The following is a 20,386-nucleotide window of genomic DNA, read 5'->3' on the forward strand; positions in this document are numbered from 1 at the left end:
CCTATTTAACTACTTCTTTTAAACATTCATACCTCTAAGGAAATTAGCGAGTGGGAATGGAATCTCCGAATCTTCGAAAAGATCTCCGAACCTTTAACTGCAGATAAGACAATCCCGCCGGCGAGCGAGTCTTTAACTCGCATTATACCAGCAGATTGTAGCGAACCGATTGAGCCACCCCTCTCAAAAATTAATATTCGTAATGAAGTGGGTGCGTGGGAGAGCGGAGGGATCCTCGGATCTTCCGGAGACAGATAAATCAATCTAATGCGTGCTATCAGATCGATGGGCCCGATGTAGCGCGATACCCCCGCGGGTCCGCTTCCGGCTAATCTGTTGGCAAAACAACGTCCGGAGTCCCGATAAAAGAAACACGTGCGATTTATATAAAAGTCGGACAATCGATCGCGGGCCGGCCCCGGAATAAAAGCGACGGAAAAGTTATCGGGATCGATAAAAAGTCTCGCAATAAGCTATCGATACGGCCGGCTACGTGGTTTTATTGTGTCACGTGCGAAGCGGAGCCGAGCATCCCCCTCCGCGTCTATATATCAGTCGCGTCAGAGGGGAGACGTCGATATCCCTCGATCAATCATTAATAAGGCCTGAAACCCCAAATACATAAGGCGAGGCCTGGCCACCCCCCCTCTCTCTCTCTCTCTTTCTCTCTCTTTCTCTCTCTTTTCTGGCTCACTCCTCGGACGCCCAAACAACCGGCGAGAAAAATGTATCGGGAACCGCTTCGTGCCGCCGCGAATTGATGGAATTTTATATTTTCCCTGGTTCGTGATTTCTTATCCCCGTTTCCACGGACCGTCACGTTTTCGGTCTCGCACGGCGCTCTCTCGCTACGAAGAGTGACTCCGCGCGACGCCGCGATTTATGACGGCGAGCATCGCGACACGGTTTTCAACTTATCGCCGAACAACGCTGTTCTACTGCCATCCCGAGCCACGAACAATGAGCCGATCGTTCCGAAGTGCCTCCTATTCTTCGGCTTTCAAACCAATACGCTCTCCCTCTGTAACGTCGCTCCTAGAAAAAAAAGCAAGCGGTCCTTTCATTCGTCGCGTATCCAGGTCCTGTACTTCCGGGCTTTAACTCTGTGGTAATTGGACTTCTGCTTTCCCTCCATAACGTCGCGTCGGCCGAGGGAAAGTGAACCGTAGATGGGCGACCTTGTTCTTTATCGTCGAAAGATCATAGGAGAATAGATTAAATCACTATCGTAGGTTACAAATCCACGAGCAGTTTCCCCTCTATAACGTCCCAGTATTCGAGCACTTTTCTATTTTGTTCTTCATCCTTTCAATACCGATTTATACACTTACGAAATTATTATTTTTTTAAATAGTTTTCATACATAACACTTTCATTTCTTCTTCCTTTTTAAGTTTTCTAATTATCAGGTTTTACAAAATTTGTATAATTCCGATACTTTAGCATACTATATTAGAAAGGTTCGTTATATTTCGCTCAGGTGCGCCTCTCTTGATCTGCACAACGAGGGTTAAGCTGAACTATTTAGAGGATAGAACGGGACGTTCGAGAGCAGTGATTCAGTCCTCGCACTTATTCGTCCATAATTTAGCATTTAATTGTACCACGAAACAACCAGACTAACCACAGAACAGCGATAACACATTGAGACACTAGCGAAGGTATAAACGAGCCGTTAAAGGGGTTGCGCCGAGACCGCTGCGGGGAAAGATTGTCCCGCGATTATTTCGGTAGGTGCTCGAATCGGTTTTGATTTCGAAAATGTTCGCATGCACAGACAGGAGAATTTATTCGACCACCCCTTGCAGTTTCCAGGAGAATCCCCGGGGAGGGCGCGGGGTTGGTTACGACCCTGGAACGAGTAGATATCGAGTTGCGGTTTAAAACTCGACGTTTCTGTCTCCCTTGTCTCTTCTCGATCGGCGACGACCCCATCAGAAACTCGGGATTCAGCAGGCTGATCAGCAGAAATGCGCAGCCCTTGCCTTCACTTGCACTCACGAGAGCCACCCTCGACTACGACTCGATGTCTTTACAGTCGATGACTACCCCTCTTGTTGCGAACAGGGGGGGGGGGGGGGGGGCGGACGATGACAGCGGAGACCAGAACTCGCTTTTTGACATTGCCACCTACTTCGAGCCGTAGAAAGAATGTTGCAAATTTCCCCAACATTTCGCGCGCATCTATTTTCACGTTCGCACAAGCAACCTTCGACTCTGCATAATCGGTGTTGACCTTGTCTTCCTCGATCGTCGTCTTTCGTGTGATAAAAATTTACATTTTCCTCTGAAACAACTATTCAAGCACTTCTACCTTTTTCTTCGGGTTGCAACCTCGGACTCTGCATAATCAGTCGACGTTGTCTTCCACAATCGTTATTTTCGCTATGATCAAGATTTACATATTCTTCCGAGATAACTATCTTTTCTTTGGATATCAACATGTTATTCGCACGATGGGTTTACGACGTCTGACCTGGATCATCGTTTTTCATACGATACGATTACATTATCCTTTGAAAAGACAGATCACGCACTTTTACATTTTTCTTCGTAAATTTTGACTCTGTACAAATAGTTTATATTGTTCCAACTGAATTATTTTCTGGATGCTATTACCTTTTAGAGCGAGTATCGAAACAAAACGTTAACATCCATTCGAACAAGTACAACATGAAAACGTTACTCGTGACAATATCCAATCAAGTTATCTCGGAGATTTAGATAGAACAGACGGGATGTCCGATGCGGCGTTCCGTTTTTCCGCGAACGACTCCATTGGAATTCGTGGATGGAGCAGCGACCTATTTTACAGTGCGCAGATCCGCGCGAAGGAACCGTAAAAATCAGCGGACCCGATGGTCACCTTGTGCTCCACGAACGTAGAGGAATGGCCGGGCATTCGAAGTGACGTTAAAATATCGTTGTCATTGGTCCCGATCTGGCCTGGGCGGCGGGAAAAATAATGTACACCGCGGAAGCAAAGTCGCACCTGATAGGCACGACTATAAACTTCCTAAAGGAAGACAAACGCGCGGCCGATGCCGCTAGGTCGAACGTTGCATCATTGATGCGGTCTATTCCCCAAACGACGGTACATCCGGCGCTAAGGTCGTGGTTTATCTGGCAATAACTGTGAAATATTTGCCCGGCCGATGCGCCGTGTCGTGGCTGATTGGCGTAAACCGTTGCTCGCGGTAAATCTCTCTCTCTCTTTCTTTTTCTCTTTCTCTCTCTCTCTCTCTCTCTCTCTCTCTCTTCCCTTCTCTTCTCTCCGTTTATCCTCGTTCGACTTGCGGATCGGACGCTCCTCGCACGGACTTTCGGGAAGCTCCGCTAGCCTGGCGCCGCTGTAAAATCGACTGATCTAGTCGAGAAGACGTTTTTCGCGCTATGAGGACGTTTACTGTCCGCCTTATCGCTCCTGGCAGATCAATGGCGAATCGTGTTCAAAGGGAGGCACGACTTCGACCGATGTCGATCGAGGGATCGAGGGGAGACCGTGATCCGTTCGCAGGCCCCGGGAACAGGCCCTTGTCCGTCGGTACACCCCTGGCTAAAAGTATTCGATCAAACAATCGAGCTTCTATCGCTGCTACCGTCCGAGTTTAAATCACTGTGCGGTTGTCTAGATAATTTGTCTCCATATTCGCCTCGATGCAACCTTATCGAAAGATATCTCCTCCTTTGGAACAACCTCTCAAAAGTTGATTTATAATTTTTTCTTGCGGCTCTATCAACTTTCAATGAAAAGTAACGCAGTGGTATATGTACATATAATTAGAGGACCGTTAAAATATGATTGACAAATTATCGACGACGTTTGTTGCAAAATAATTGTAAGACATTCCATAGAATGGCAAAATTCTTCTTTTTATTCTAATACAGCACATTTGTTATTGAAAGCATACTAAATCCTTAAGAAAAAATCGCTGAACTATTTTTGAGAGGTTATTTTTAACGGAATGATCCCTCTATACGGTCACGTAGAGACAAATATAAAGAAAAATGTCTTAACCTCTGCGCGGTGATATGAATTTGCAGAATTTCAGGAAAACGGAAGCAGTTTTAATTTCTTGTACTTTAGAACAAAATAGGGTTCCTGAACCCTTTGAGACAAGCATAAGTAAAATATTTTAGGATTTTTCCAGAAGCCGGAATTTGGTGAATTTTCACCGCGAGGGCCGTGCAACGGCATACTACCGTTCGAATAATTGTTTCAGTAATCGTGTTCACAATTTCGATCGAAGATTTTCAGCGTGCGGCAGTAGGAGCCTGTAGGAAGAGAGGAAGCCGAGATCGTGGCGGGCCCTATAAGGGCCAGACGGCGGCTATAAGGCCCTTGGCCAGTAACAATGCGGCCTGGGCACGGCTTCGCGGTGTCTCGTAAATATAAATGATGCCGCGACGCTGTTATAGCTCTGCTACCGTGTGCTGCGGATCCGAGCGCGGACATAAAACGCGCGTTGCGTAGACGAGCTTCTTTCTCGGCTCCTCCTCGTCTCCTCTTGTCTCCTCGCGGACGATACTCGAGCTTCATTTACCGCTATCTCCGCGACCGCAGGCCCGATCCGGTAGTCAGGAGTCACTCTGTTTGGAAATAAATCGCCTCTGCTCGATCGACGACTCTCGACAGCGGCGTCGATCTTTCGAAGTTACCCGCCGAATTCATAATAATCGTATTGGCGATTGTTTCCCGCGGACATCCTACTCGCCTTTAATCTGAACCGGTAAATTTCCTTGTATCACTCAGCAGTTTTATTCTACAAATAGTTATATTATGAAATTATTCACACGATTCTTATTCAAGACTACCAAGTACATAAATGATGAACGCAGCTTCCACTTGCGTTCGAAACAAGCTCCCTTGAGCTTATTCATTACTTCCTCTTTCACGAAGACTTAATGCCTTAAAAGACAGTTCTAGTCCCCGTTAGCCACCACTTCAAATTTCTGGGACATAAGATCTTCCGAAAAATCGCGTTAGCGGAGTTCTTTAGGTATCGACTTTCACTCGTATGTTCCTGTATAAATAAACGTACCGCAATTCATTATTATTATTATTCTTTATTAACAGGCTAGTAAGGTCCTTTTGCGTTACATAGAGGTGATGTACATATACATAGTCTGGAATACATTTAAGTAATATATATTAAAAATTACAATATAAGAGTGTGTCATGAAGAAATTACAGCGTGTGTGTTTTAACGGCTAGAGTTGTTGTATTTGTACATTGGCTCAATGTATTGCCCAAGAAGTCGATTTTTGTATTAAGTTTGTTTGCTGTTCTTATTGCTCTGGTTATACAATTCTGAGATCCTAAATTGTTTTTAAAGTAATCTACATGAAATAATTCTTTTGAAGTTATAGTTTAAAATAGTCGGCTTAATTTTTCGTTTCTCATCCGGCAACAATATGTATACATGAAGTATTCCATTCGCGAACATACTGCCATGACTCGTGCCAATATATTCACATTCTGGTCCTGCGAAGGTTAAGGACGCTCGATTCCTGCAGTTTCCGAAAGTTCTTGAAAATTCTTGGCTGCAAGAAGCTTCCACGATATCCCGATATGATTCTTGTTAATTCCAGCTGTTCGAACTTGTTAGTTTCAGTTCGGTTCATTTATCCGGTCCAAGTTCCATCATCGTTTCGACTCTTCTTTATAATCTTGTTTAGAAGAACGATGCAGTCGTAAGTGCAATAGCTTGCAACTTCCCGTAGAAGCCGGACAAAGGGAAGTCGCATCGCTTCGTTACCGAATCACCGGAATAACCCGTGCAAACTGATCACGTTGCCCCTAAATAGTTAATAGATCTATTACCGGATTGCACTCGGTCCTGCGACATAGTAGCCAGTTAGGATTCCAGGGGCAGCTGTTGCGTGCAGTCCGTGTCGGGTAATTCCGAATAAAAGTTTGCTTTGTAATTGTCTGGGATCGCGAGAGCAGGGGCGAATATGTGAAGGCGGAGGTTAAAAGTGACGTTAGAATGCAGTTGTCGGACAGAAAGGAAAGTGAACGAAGCTGAAGGAAGGAGAGGCAGAAGAATGAGAGAGGGAAAGAGAGAAAGAGAGAGAGAGAAAGAGAGAGAGAGAGAGAGAGAGAGAGAGAGGAAAGGGAAGCTGGAGAAGGTGGAAGGTGCTGGGAGGCAGGGAAGAAGGATCTCGGACGAGGGCGAAGGGAGAAAGAGGGCGGGGACAGTCCATTAGGCGGTATCGGGACCATCGCACGGTAGCACCAACGCTCTCTGCATCTCAATGCTTTTGCCCCTAGCCGAACGCGGGCTGTTCGAGGGCCGAAGCCAGGCGATTTTCGGGCCTCGTCGCGCCTTCGATCGCGAAGCTCTCTACGGAGCTTGCCGGGTCTCACCTCGCCGCCACGAATCGACACCCGGGATGAAAAAGCCGGCCCTGCAGCTACCCAACACCGGTAGCCTTAGGCGGCATCTTCCTCTGATCCGGCTTGATGCATCCTCCGCGGAGCCTCTCGCAACCAGCCCCGATCCGATCGACCGCAGCAAAACTCTTCTCCCCATCGACTTCGCTACCTTCGCTGCCTTCGATTCCTGCCGATTCGAATCTGCTCATTCCTTCGGCGTACTTTTCCTTCGCCGATCCAAGGACGATCCACCCACGCGACTTCGTCGATCGCTATACCCTCCCGCAGACACCGACTCGATCACTATCGTTTCTTAATCATTCGCCGTCACGTTGGCTAAAAATGTCCTATATTCTTTTTTAGAAAACGTAATGTCAACAATTAATTCGATATACTTCGAACTGGGATGTCGAGTTCTAATAATGGAAACGATATTCCAGAATATTTAAATTATACCCTAAAATTTTTGGATCTCGTTAGTTTTGCTAGTTTTCGAGCGATTGCTTGAAGATTGTACGTTATGCGGTACTTCGATTGGAAAGCGTGACATCGGAGGGTTAGACATTTGCTGCTTTGGATTATCCTATCTCAAGCGTGGATTATTTCGGTTAAAAAAGCGGACAAGTCGTGCTGACGGAGGTTTAAATATTGTTCTGATTGCATCGCGTTCTAACCGTTTGCATTCAAAGAGTCGCTCAATATAAATGATGTAAATCTGGATAACATTTACGTGCTGTTATAACTACTGATGATTTACTTATCTGACGATGTAAATATAGATTATTTATTTATTGTTTGATCTTTTGTGTTATAAAGACAAAATGGTAAGCAATAACTAAGAATCAAAACAAAAATAGATAAACGAAACATAGAACAGTGAAAACAAAAGAAGATTTTACAATTACTGCTACATTACGTTCACCGTATTCTCATCTCACGTAAAGATCTGTAGTCGAGTAATAACTGTTGAACAGGTATGTAACAGCAATGTAAAAAATGATACCAAGTGGATCACACTACGATAGAACAAGACAGAAATACAATACCTAGAGTTACAAAATCATTGCTGTTATACTAATTTTATAAATGTCTTAATAACAATGTTTATAATATATAGCAAGATTTATATGATAATATAAATGTAGATAATATTTATTCGATGATATAAATATAGATGATATTTATTTGGTGATATAAATACAGATGATATTTATCCGTTGCTATAAATTCAGACGATATTTATGCGATGATGTAAAATATATTGTGGACGACCTGTGACGACATGTGATAGAACAATTACTTGGTTAGTTAATCTTTATTGATGTGCACAGTAAATCTGGGGATCCGTATAATCGAGGTTCTGCCGTAACGCGGTAATCGCCAATTCTCCACATCCCCGGAAACGAGACAAAGGAAACAGCCGAGTGCGAAAAGTTACATTGTCGTGACAAGCGGGAACACGTTTACGTTTGAAAAATCGCAGAATGAGTCGGTAGAACGGTACATATAATTACCGATGAAAGAGGGACCGCGCGTCACAGCGATTCAAACGGCGAGGATCCGTTCCTTTCATCGAAAGCGTCACCGTCGATTCGGCGAAGTTCGTTTCGTCTCGCATCGTCGCAGAAATCTCTCGTAAATATGAAGGAGCTCTTCTTTTTTTTTTTGCTCGTCGAAGGACAACGTTCGACGAGACGTACGGAAGGCGGCGAGGCAGGCCGAGCGAACGAAGCGAGCGGGCTCGACGACTAGATTTTCCTGTCAATAAATCAAGCCGATGGCCGTGCGCGGACTCTCCGGTCCCAGCATTTCTATCGGCGACTCTCTTCGTCCTCGCGTTCCACCAGCGACGGCTGGTTCCTGTGCCGCGGCGAACTCCGTAACAGCCAGAAAAACAGAAACGCTTAATTCTCGTGCGTGGCGCGGCTTATCTGCACCGATTAGAGATGACTCCGGCTGCCATCGGAGCCGGGATGCCCGGATACGAGGAACGATCGAGCCGCGATCGCAAAGAAACCGACGATTTCGATGCTTCTTCCTCTCTGTTCTCTCGGCGATCGATCCGTTGGATGGAGAAGAAGTGGGCGCCTTCGAGGATCCCCAGCGCCTGCAGCACCGAGCTGGCCGAAGTCGTCGTTTTATCGATCGCCGCTAGATCGAAGCAACTTCCAGGTAAGCGATAGAGTTCCTCGAACCGATACTGCCAGCCTGAGAAATCGCTGGCAATTTTGTGCCTCGTTGCCAGATGCCTCGTCCCCGCTGACTTTCCGCTAATCGGCGACGCAATGCAAGAGATGATCCATACAAGGACACCGAATTAGTATTCGGACGGATCCATTTAGATAACTGAGATTTTATTGTATCTGAATAGGATCAGAAAGGGTTCCGTAGGGAGAACTGTAATATTATTTTTCGCTATCGATTTTGATCGTTCTAACTTGTCCCTCATACCTTCATTAGACTGATCGAAGTCAATTATAGATGACCTTAGACTCGCAGATATGTCTTCCTCGATACATGGAGAACCGAGAACTCGAATTTTGCATGTTCCTTCTTTAATTACTATTACATAAATGTAACTTAATAATAGAGGCTAGCTACAATAATAATTTGAATACTTTGAGTATTTCCTTCCTTCTCTCTCTCTCTCTCTCTCTCTTTCTTTCTCTCTCTCTTTCTATATATATTTTTTCACTCCGTTTGAATCTCTCGTTCTCTATGCGATAATGGATGCTCGCAACACAACCCACCTCAGTTCCCACAAGCACAAATCATACACACACACAGTCAGTCTCGCATATTCACTCGAATATTGCATATTCGACGACACACTCGCAATGTTGACGCCATTTTTGCGATCGCACTCATAAAACCACAACACGGGCTAAAAAATTAATAAAGCTTCGGTGCCAAAGGATGAAGACGCATCGAAATTCGAAAAGAAGTAAAAGCCCGCAAGGTCCTTTAAAAATAACTCTCGCAGCAGCAATTACCCGGGTCCCTCGAAAAGCGAGACAGGACCTTCGGAAGCGAATCGATCTCGGCTGACACGCGATCGCGAGAAGGATCCCGACGCGATGCGGCGATCCCTTCCGCTTGGCAGAATGTCGGGTCCGAGCCGGATTGGTCTCTTAAAAGAATTGCACGGCGAGTAATCGATGGTCGGTAGAGAGGCAGAAGCGGAGAGACAGTGCCGCAGGAGGAGGATCGGCAGGGCAATCAGGACGAATGCGCCGGGGGTGATAAAGTGAAACGGCGTCGCGCGTTTAATTGGAGCTTGTGACGCGTTTCTGGCATTAAGTATGATGTTGCGTTGAGTTCAATTAAAATGGAAATCGGGGATGGCCGGTGGTGCCCTCCGCGTCTTCGTCGCTCGCCGTAGATCCTACGTGCCGCGTCCTACGTCCTACGTCCTACGTCCTTCGCCCTACGTCCTACGTGCTCCGTCCTTCGTCCTACGTCCTACGTCCTTCGTCCTGGATCCTGCACACACGTGCACGCATACAGAGAGACGCGAAACGGCCGGTTGTTTTCGCTCGTACCGACTGATCCTTTCAGCCCGACTGCTTCCCCCCTCGCTCCCGCGTGCCTCAACCCCTTCTTTTCGTCGCCGGGATCGTCAAGAGCGTCCCTATCGACTTGTTCGTTCGTTCTTCCTCGTCCTGTCCGCGAGAGCACGAGCGAGGATCCTCGAAGAGCAGCAACGGCCCCAACAGCTACCAGGGAACCCCACCGCCGCCGCCGCCGCCACCACCGCTCGCAGAGCGTCCCGATCTGAAAATAGTTCGGTGCTCGACGGGGCTCTCCTAATGAACCCGAGATTAGAAGTCAGCCCCGGGACCGAACGGTAGATACCGGGCGCAATTAACACTGAAATATCATCGGTGTGGGTCCGTTAGGGACGGTACACGTCGTGTGTCTCAGGTGGGGCTGCTACGAACGTGAAAGAGGTATGGGAGAGAGCCCGAGACAAGGGACCAAAGGACCGGCCAATTTTATGGACTCCTAAATTAGCCGATCCCTGCCCGCCGATTCACGCGAACTCGCCCTCGAGTTACTCGTTACGCGATCCTATACTCCCGCGACCGAATCCGAAACGGACGCGGATCTGTGCAAAAATCGTCGGCGTATCAAGTATCCCTGTGCGATCGTGGCGAACGACGTTTGGTAATTGTAATTTGATTTCGGAAAATTTATTGTATAATACTGTCTGATTTTTAATTTATTTATTTATCTAATTATTCACGGGAATCGGGGTATTTAAAGAGAGATAATAACTTGACATAACCTTAACAGAAGGGTATAAATAATGATTGACGAGTAATTCGCCCAACAGAGTGATAGGACAGCCGAAATAGGCCGATGAGGACGTAGAAAATAGGTGGGCCATATTTACGTTAATAATTATTCGATTAACACTTGCATGGAAATCGTGAAGAGTACTACGTTGCTCGATGATAAAAATATGACGATGTCGTAAACGAAAAACAGCAGTATTTATGAGAATATTGTCTGAAATATTCACTATTTCTACCCGCTCTAGTTTCTACAGTCTGTAGAAATTACTGTACTGGGAATATTAGCCTGATTCTATTGCAACATAATATCGATTTACACATGTTCCATCGACGAGTGATTAATTCATTTCACAAGCTCATATATGCGCGAACTGTAACGCATTTATCAATTTTTCTGAATGATGCAAATGAGTTAACAACTAGGATTTTCTCTCTACTCACTATATGCAATAAAATAATCATGGGACAAGTAGCCGCTTCGTAATACGGCGCAAGAGAAAACCTTTCTATGGACGAATCGTGTGAAAGACAGTGTAATTTGGACATTTGGAATCGAGACAGGTGTGCCCGAAAACAGAAAAATTAATAGGTAACCGCAATTAGCGCTGGGAGTTCAAAGAACGCACGGAACCGTTCTTCTTGGAAGGAAGTAAATCGAGAGAGAGTGAGAGAGGCGGAGGATACAATTAAAATTCCACTTGTTATTAGCCACTCCCAAATAAAATCGCCTCCAACGAAACCCCGAAACGGTCCAATAAAATCGAATAAGCTCGGATTCCTTCCGGTTGGAGAACCCGAATGGTTTAGAAGCCTTCTCGGACAGGCTGGGCTGGATTCAAAACTTAATTAGGAATTCGCTAAACAGGTTTCGGTTATTGTGTCTCGTTCATCTAAGGAACCGATCGTGTTCTTTAACGATCTTGCGCAACACCGTGATCCTACGGTCAAGATCGCCGGGAGGGTTAATCGACAAGCAAACAATGAGCGATAGTTGGAGCGCAACAAATGGTGATGGCCTGTGATAGTAGTTTTTGCCATGATCCTTAAACATTTCTGGAATTGTCAACAAATGAGTGGATTAGAATGACAGCGGTGTAAGTCGCATTTTCCTCACAAGCAGTGAATACTATTGTATATTAACGCGTGTTTAACTGACCAAGTTTATTGTTAAGGTAACTTACTTTATCGTAATTTTATAATTGATTTCGCTTGTCGTTTTAACATTCTGACACGTATGAAATAGATTTTAAGACGCGAGATGAATTCCAAGATAGAATTCATGCTGCTCTGGTTCTATTGGTTCTTTCAGGATAATCCAACAAATTTCATTTACATTAATATCCATTTCATATTGTGGTATAATATAGTATATACAGACGTCAAAACCTTGTAATTTTAGAGTACTTATGTGGTACAGAAGAGGAGGATAATTGAGGAGCTAGGAGGAACTATGGGGTCTCACAATGTGGTCCTACCTAATATTAAAAATATAGAATCTTTTAATATATCATAGTGGTAAAAACTAAAGAACCTGAAAGTACGTTGAATCAATAACTAATTTGTGTATTTAGAAAGGTATAATGTGGACAAATATGATTTTTAGAATTACGCAATAAAATAATAATGAACAGTACACTTTTCATTTCTACATACACATATGTATATACATATGTGCTACTCTTCCAACTTTTGAATAAGAAACTATGTATACATTAATATGTCTATATATGAGTCATGAATATGTTTATGTTAATAAACGTCGAATTTTCTACGTATAAAAACAGATATGAGAGAACGAGTACATGACATACAAATGTAGAGGTACGTGTGTATGAGTGTAGCAAATGAATGGTTGGGGCGCTTCGATCGATATTCGCATCGTGCAGGCTCAATATACAGAATTGCGATAGTATCGTTACAAGGCCATCGAAGGTGTACTTATAAAGGTGCCTGTGCGCAGATATCATTAGGAGTCGATACATTTTGATATCCGATAATCATGTATATGCTTGTGATTCCGCGTTTCTTTGTCACAAGGAATCAATACTGCTCGAACATGCTCGCGGCCCATTACTATCTGCAACAGCAAGAGAAACAACGAGCCGTACGGAGAGATTTGTAGCGGATCGACGAGCGTTAGGCGGAGCGGGTTCACGCGGGACAATGAATTCCGAGTCGGAAAGAGAGCGGCGTGTGTATCCTCGAAATCGTGAATCGAAGCAGAAAGAGATCGTTAAGCGTGGACGAATAAGTCTAATAGAGGTATAAGTGGCTCGAGTCGCTCGGCTCGGCCCGCTCCGGTTTTAAGGCTGCGCTCCTGTTGCGGCCGGTTGCCACCGTGCGTGGTCGAGAGAGACTACCCGGTGGTAGAGGCTTAATAAGACATCGTGACTCGGCGTAACGTCAGGCCCTAAGTGATCGGTTAATTGTACATTAAACCGTACATAATAGAATTATCGACGAGGGAGACGGAGGAGAACGAAGGAGAGAGAAGGAGAGAGAATGTGTAAGAGTGAGAGAGACCAAGAGAGAGAGAGAGAGAGAAAGAGAGAAATAGTGCGAGAGTAAGAGAGAGAGACCGAAGGCCCAGGCGATTCCGTCTCGAAGGTGAATCTCGGGCTACCGATCCCTCGCGTGGATCGCTCCCTATTTATACACCTTCGGTTTCGGATTATACTTCGGCTTTTTTTCCCCTCGCACGAGCCAGTTGCGCGGCCAGCCGATTGCCTGTCAGACATTACCTCTTACTTTCTCGATAAAGCTGTTAGTATAACGATTCAAACCGCTCCTCGTTTACGATCCCGCGAACCACGCGGACGGCTCGCTCCCAATTAACCATAGATTTACGGAACCGTTGCTTTGACGGATCTCCGGCTGCGTGATTCGCTTTACTGCACTCCTCGGGGCTTCCGACGCGATCAAATTAAATTTCTATGTCGACTCTCCAGTCTACTTTCGATGAATTACGGCTGCTTCCCTTCGCCCGCGGGTGTTTCGCCGCGCGAAGCACCGAGGCCCGTTGACCATCCGAAAGTGAACAGTTCCATTCTTCGAACTGCAGTAGTTGAACTCGATTTAAAGCGGCGTTGTTTTCGTGATCTTACGCTAGTCGATCGATTACTTTAATCGTCGATGAAATTGATAAAATTCCCTGTCGAGGAACAAGAAGGTCGAAAGTGAAAATTTAATACAACATACATATGCAGGCCTAGCGAAACGGCTATCGACTGTATTTTGCATTCGTACGAAGCAATTTGACTCACCCTGTACTTTCAAATCAGAATGAGAATTTATTGATTCGAAGTAGCGTTATCTTCGTGTCCTTGAACGTTGTTCGTCAGATTACCTGTATTTAATCGTTGATGGAATTGATAACATTCATTATTACGGCACAAGGATGTCTGCGCTGTCTTCGGTAAATCTGTAATGCATCCAACAGATGCGTGTGTGGCAGGTCGTCTATCAACTGCATTTCGTATTCGTACGAAGCGACTCGACTCGCCCTGTACTTTCCTCTCCGTACGAGAATTTATTGATTAGTGGCATCGTTATCGATAAATTCGCATGCTATTCGTCGAAACGATAGCATCCGACGGAAGGTGAACCCCGGCGTTATAATAATTTAGATACGGCTTCACGCACGATTTCCCGCGTCTGGTATCGGCGACGCGCCGCGTCAAGGATTTTCGCGGCAAGATTCGAGCCCGCTAATTGTCCGATAATCTTTTCTATTAATTACCGGATCGATGGTCGCAATTAGTCGGCGCATGTACGGCGACACGGGGAACGTCGCTGGCCGGCGTCCCGCGGATCGCGGATCGGGCAATATTAATCTTCGCGTTCCCCCCGGTGGCGTTCGACTGGCAATGGTTTGATACCTGGTAACCCTAACGCAATCAGTCACGGCGCGTTACGATGATTTCATTCCCGTCCGCCGCTATTAATTATCGCTCGAGTGGGCCGTGAGCTTCGTATAAACACGGATCTAGCACGTCGAAATAACTAATACCGCTCGGCCGACGAAGAAGCTGGAGGTAATTAATGAAGTGCGCCGCGATACCATTTTAGTCGGGACGCGTACGACTGGTTTCTACCGCCGTGCCGTGCCGAGCCGAGCCGAGCCGAGCCGCTGCAGCGCAGGGGACCGTATGCAACGGCGCACGGTTGCACCGCGATTTAAATAACGAGAATCATCCTGTCCGGTTATTGCGTCGACTAGCCGCCCCGATCCTCGCTTTCCTTTGAGATTCGCTCCGTGACGATTCAGCCGCTGTCCTTGCCATTTTAGGGCCATCGAAATCCCCCTCGCCTCGATGATAACTTATCTTCGCGAAGATAACGTCCGAATTTGGCGATGATTACTAAGAACTTTACGATCAATTTTCTTGTCATTGATTTTCGACAGCGGCAGGAATTTTATTTGATAATGTAACGGATCGCCTGCAGCGGCATAGGCCAAATGTATTTGTTTAGATGAAAGTCATCAATGATATCGGAACGGAGATCCATAGATTAATGATGCGAATGTTTGTTCAATGGGATAACTCCCTTGCCACATAGTCAATATAAGTCACAGGAGAGCGTTCATATAATTAATGAGGCTTTTAAGACGTAAATGGAACTCGTAAAACGTGTTTTAGTTGCATATCGGCTGTAGAATGTAGATCAATTTATTTATAGGAATTAATTGCGATCGGACAAATCCTATTTATACAGTTGTCCTCGCGAAAGGATTTTATAAAGTTGCGAAAAAGTGTCGAACTAGTTGCACAGAATAAAAGGAATCAAACTGTACTAGGAAATTTATAGAGTTGCTTATTGAAACAAACCTGTCGCAAAATACCTCCGTGTTAACTTTTTGCGAACGAATGTCGACGTAGCGATAGTATCGAACTATATATCTTATCACAGAAACTGTAAACATTCGTTAATCCATATAATAATAATCTCTCTTCGATAGAAACCAACTCAATGGACTGTTCTTCGGCAATATGAAATATTATACAGTAGATCAGATGATTTATTATCAACACTTTAGGTACCGAATATTATCTATAAAAATCCTGGCAACATTAAAATCAAAAAGTTAAGATTTATCATAGCAACTATTAATTGAATTCTTCTGTATTCTAAAAACTCTACTAACTTTTAGCTTGTTCGTATATCAGTTCGATTTTATATTATAACAGAATTGCATTTCGAAATCCATGTCATAATCAGTGTCACCCATACGTGATCGACGCAGTAATCAACGTGTTAATTACTAAACGTGTAGACTATAATCGTATTTAATTGTAATCGAACAAAGTGGGTAGCGATCAATCATTCATCGGGAAGATATCGCAAAAGAAGGCCGAAAAATTGATCAGTTTCCCAGGTGAAAAATAGTGGATACAAGGTCCACGGGTGCACGTCGCGGTTCGATATCTTGGGCACGGTCCCCGAAAGAGAAGCAGGATAAAATGATAGGGCCCGGCGATCGAAAAGAAAGAGTCCAAGGTCCGTCGTGAGCCGGCTCGGCGTTCGAGCAACGAAAATAAGAGAAGGTACACAAGCGAGGCAGAGCCGCGGAGGAGGCAGACAGGTTGGCGGAGATTGCGCGATTGGTACCCGGAGGTGAGCGCGTTAACCACGAAGAGCTCGTTCAGGAAATATGCGGGTCTCGGTCGTATGTAACCCGCGTGCGGAGCGGCGATCCCGGGAGCAAGGCAGCGGCAGCAGCGGCAGCAGCAGCAGCACGTGCTTCTTCGGTTCGTTTATTAACCGTGGGTTAATACGCCGTTTAGAGGCCGGCGGGACGCTCGCATTATAAAGCCGAATGATCCCGCGATAGGGATTCATTAACCGTCGTTAATTAAGACATTATCACTTTATAATGATCTCGGGGCCCGGGGCTTTAATGAATGAATGAAACACGCCTCATAAATAATTAATCCGAAGTCGATTAAGCCCTAGCCAGTGGTCGCGCGGCCTTGCGACCAGACGCGTCGCGACGTTTCGACGCGAGAGAAACAGCAAGCGTAAACGAGCATCTAGGCAGCTCGCTCGCATCGGGTGCATCTGTTCCTCCGTGTATCCCTCTGGTGCACGCTTCGAAAGAGGACACCTACATAGATCGCACCCGCGCGGATCGAACGCGTCCACGCAAGTAGAACGAGGACAATGTTTCCCCGGGCCTGATAGTTCTAATTGGACGAGGCTGCCGGTGATCGCGATTTGGACCCGAGAATCTGACCCATAAAGCAAGAAAGCATGATGCGCCAACTCGCTGAACTAAGAACGAAAGTGCGGGCGACCTGTAACGGAGCCGGCTGCGAGGCTCTGCGATTATCGAGCCTATAACCTGCATCGAATCGAATCGAATCGCGTCGCGTCGAACCGCGCCGCACGGAGACTGGGTTTCGCCGATTAATAAACGTTCCGGCGCGCGCGCCGCGCCGGTCATTTTTACAGTTTTCGCTTCCGAGAAATTCGTTATTTAATCAAGCTTGTATCTCGATGCGCAATTTGCACGTGACGCGATCACGTAACGCCGCAGCGCGCTCGCAACGCGCTGCTTTATTTATGGTCCGCTACGGCCGTTCGTTAATCAAACCGATGCGACGGAATCGTTGCACGCGCTACTCACCGGTGCTACCGCACTTTAATACCGATCTCGGCCGCAGCTACACACCTCCACTGTCAACATGCACGATCTACACCGGCTCCGCCGGACTTTACAGATCGCAATCCCAACGAAAACAATGGGGGAATTTGTGTCTTTCTTAATTGTGCATGGTTGGTTACAGAGGGTTTCGATTCAATGGCAATCTGAAACATAAAATATCTGGTTACCGGTATAAAAAAACTACCCTTGCGCAGACTTTAAAGGTATTTACGATAACCAGGATGAGGCATGGATTAATTGTTATTGTTGTAGACAACTTCGGTGATATTCAATTGTTATTCGACGTCAATTTATACGCAGTGGAATTTCGATTGTCCTATGCAGAGCGGCACTAGGGTAATACAAGTGATACGAGGTACAAATTTCATTCACCGGTTGCAAGAAATCGGGAACAGATAGAAATTTCTTTCAATATTTAATCATTGTAGCCACTTACAAGTTATTCATAGACATTCTGAAATTTTTTTGTTTTTTCTTCATTGTTTGAACGTTAAATCTATCGAACCCCAAACATAGTTAGGTATGTGCTGCTTTATAACTTTACTATAATATATTAATGTATTAATTATAAGGTATTATAATAATATATTATTATCATAATGTACGTTTGAATTAAGCGTACCATGTAATGAATGATTTTCTACGAAAGAATTTTTATAATTTCAGCGACGACGGAAAGAGATGTGTGAAACCAATCAGTTTTATTGACTCGATACGTTTACTGTTAATTCACATCTACTCATTTTTATCGTGAACGTATAAAATTTGGACTCCACCTGTAATCATTATTCATGTAAACAGTAAATCGTTTTACGAGTTGCCCGAGATCGATCTGATTACACGAGAGACGCATTTGCAGGGTGACGCTTCCGTTTCGTCTCTGTTGCAAACCGTCTCCGAATCGATGGTGCAACGTTTTCCCTTACGCGTTTTTATAAAAACCACCGCGCGGACGGGAATTTGCATAAATACCCGCAGTCCGGCCGTGATAATTGTACAGAGAGTTCGTAAACTGCATGTAGACGGTGACAACAAGCCGCTACAAGCGTAATTGCCGAGGAATTACATCGTTTCGACACGACTGGTATCATAGTGTGCATAATCTTAATGGCAAACCGTCTATTACCGTTATCCCAAAGCTCATTGTTTTCTCGCTCTGAAGCCAATCACGGCGCAACGTTTCTTTAGCTTTTATTTAATAACCACCGGTGCATGGAGCGCGGGGGCGTAGCGGAGCGACGAAGCCTCTCGAAATTGTGAAATTTCTCTGGGGAGAGCGAGTTTACGCGTGTCCGCGTCGGCCGGTAAAAGAGAAGAGAGCTGTGGCACCGTGTCGAATCAGTGAGAAGCGGAGAACGCAACGATGCGGAACCAAGAAAAGTTAAATAGAACCGTGCCAGAGAATCCGGCACTCGTAATTATCGAGACACAAATTTTCCAGCGACTTTTCCCGTCGATCGGAGAAGCTGCAATCCATCGTTAATTAAAGAAGAAAAGATTAACACGTTGACCGGTACATGCGATAATCGAAATTACATACTTGAGAATTACTTTCATTAACTAAAAGGTTCTCCATTACTAAAGTTTAACAAAACTGCTATCGGTTGCTTCTAACTCACACATTCTCTTGTATTTCGCAAGTCTGCGTATGTTATAAATGCATAAAGATCCGCAGTTTCGTTACGACTAATTAACTATTCACGATTTTATTGATTTTTCCATTCTTCACTTTGAAAGCAAGGATAACAACAATGATTCTGTATTTTATCAAGCATTCATACTCAACAGGTTAATGCTAGATATGGGATTAACCCCTTGCTTGCACAGCTGCGTTGATTAGCTTTCATAGCTACTTTCTCGCTCTAATAAAACGAGAATATATATGTTTATTACATGTCTCTACTTTCATTTCATTTTGGTAACAGAAGAACAAAATTATGAACAACGTTCATATGTAGTAGTTTATGTATGAAACCTTCATTACGTGTCTCGCAGTGGTTATAGTGCAAAGGGTTAATGGGCCATTCTAGCAACGATTAACAAGCCTCGACTGTTTTCTTTTTTAAGGTTCCGCTACATCGCAGGCGGAATTTTCGAGCGAACATGGGAAAAGGGTTTCTGAGACTAGTGGTTAGGCGAAGCCGACGACGACCATGGCCGGGAGTTGGGCCAACTAGCCGGTCCGCCGCGAGGTCGACGCCGCCATGTGTCCGTTGACTCCTGCCCTCGAGCCTTAACCGCGGGCGAAAACGCGCGAGGACAGGCGTCGTTTAATTCAAAACGCGTATCGCGAAAAGTCACGGGCGCGTGTGCGAGTACGTGCGTGTACCAACACACGTGGCCGTTGCCGTCGCCGCCGCCGCCGCCGCCGCTCGTATCTGTCCAGCGACCGTCCTACCAACTCGCTCGAGCGCGTTTAGTTACGTCTAGATATACCGGAAAATCCGGTATGTGACACGACCTGCCCTTCCCGTTTCGTAAAGTGCCTTTTTTTCGCTCTGCTCGTCCTTTCAACCGGGAGCAACGCCAACGTAAGCAAACCAGTTCCCGTCGCGTAACGTACCGCAAGCGGAGGATCCAGCGGAAATCCGCCGGCTTCGTAGACAGTCCATTTTTATCTGTGTCGAACGAGAGCAGTCAAATTATCCTCCTCGGCTGCTTCATTCGAGCGAACCTGCGATCTAATTCGTCCACGCTATCTGACTCTCAGCAATTTTCCTTGGGAGCCGGGCTCCTAGAACTCTGTGACGGCAGCTCTTGGAAAATCCTGCCGGCTTCGTAGACAATCCTTTTTTTATCTACATCTATGAGGACGTCGTTCAAGTCGATGAACTCTGCCATCTAATTTGTTCATCCGCTAGAGTAACCAATTGCTGTGCCTCTAGCTTGTTTCCGGGAATAATTAATTTTATATTTATTGGACATAACGTTGAATCGTTTCTTTTATTCTTGATTAAAAGAATGTAATATGTCTCATTCGATAAATAGAATTATTTATTTTTGAATAAGAAAATTGAATAAATCTTGTTCGATAAATGCGAA

At 45.3% G+C, this 20,386-nt stretch overlaps 1 long non-coding RNA gene across 1 annotated transcript in view; it reads left to right on the top strand.

Annotated features, from left to right (window-relative positions):
* Positions 1-8,250: 8,250 nt before the first annotated feature.
* The window catches only part of LOC144471409 (uncharacterized), a 74,188-nt gene continuing 62,052 nt past the window's right edge, over positions 8,251-20,386 (top strand). The window contains exon 1 of the long non-coding RNA XR_013494270.1: positions 8,251-8,551. This is a non-coding gene — a long non-coding RNA (uncharacterized LOC144471409). The remainder of the gene's footprint in view (positions 8,552-20,386) is intronic.

The sequence above is a fragment of the Augochlora pura genome, chromosome 6 (assembly GCF_028453695.1).
Source record: "Augochlora pura isolate Apur16 chromosome 6, APUR_v2.2.1, whole genome shotgun sequence".
Classification (NCBI taxonomy): Eukaryota; Metazoa; Arthropoda; class Insecta; order Hymenoptera; family Halictidae; genus Augochlora; species Augochlora pura.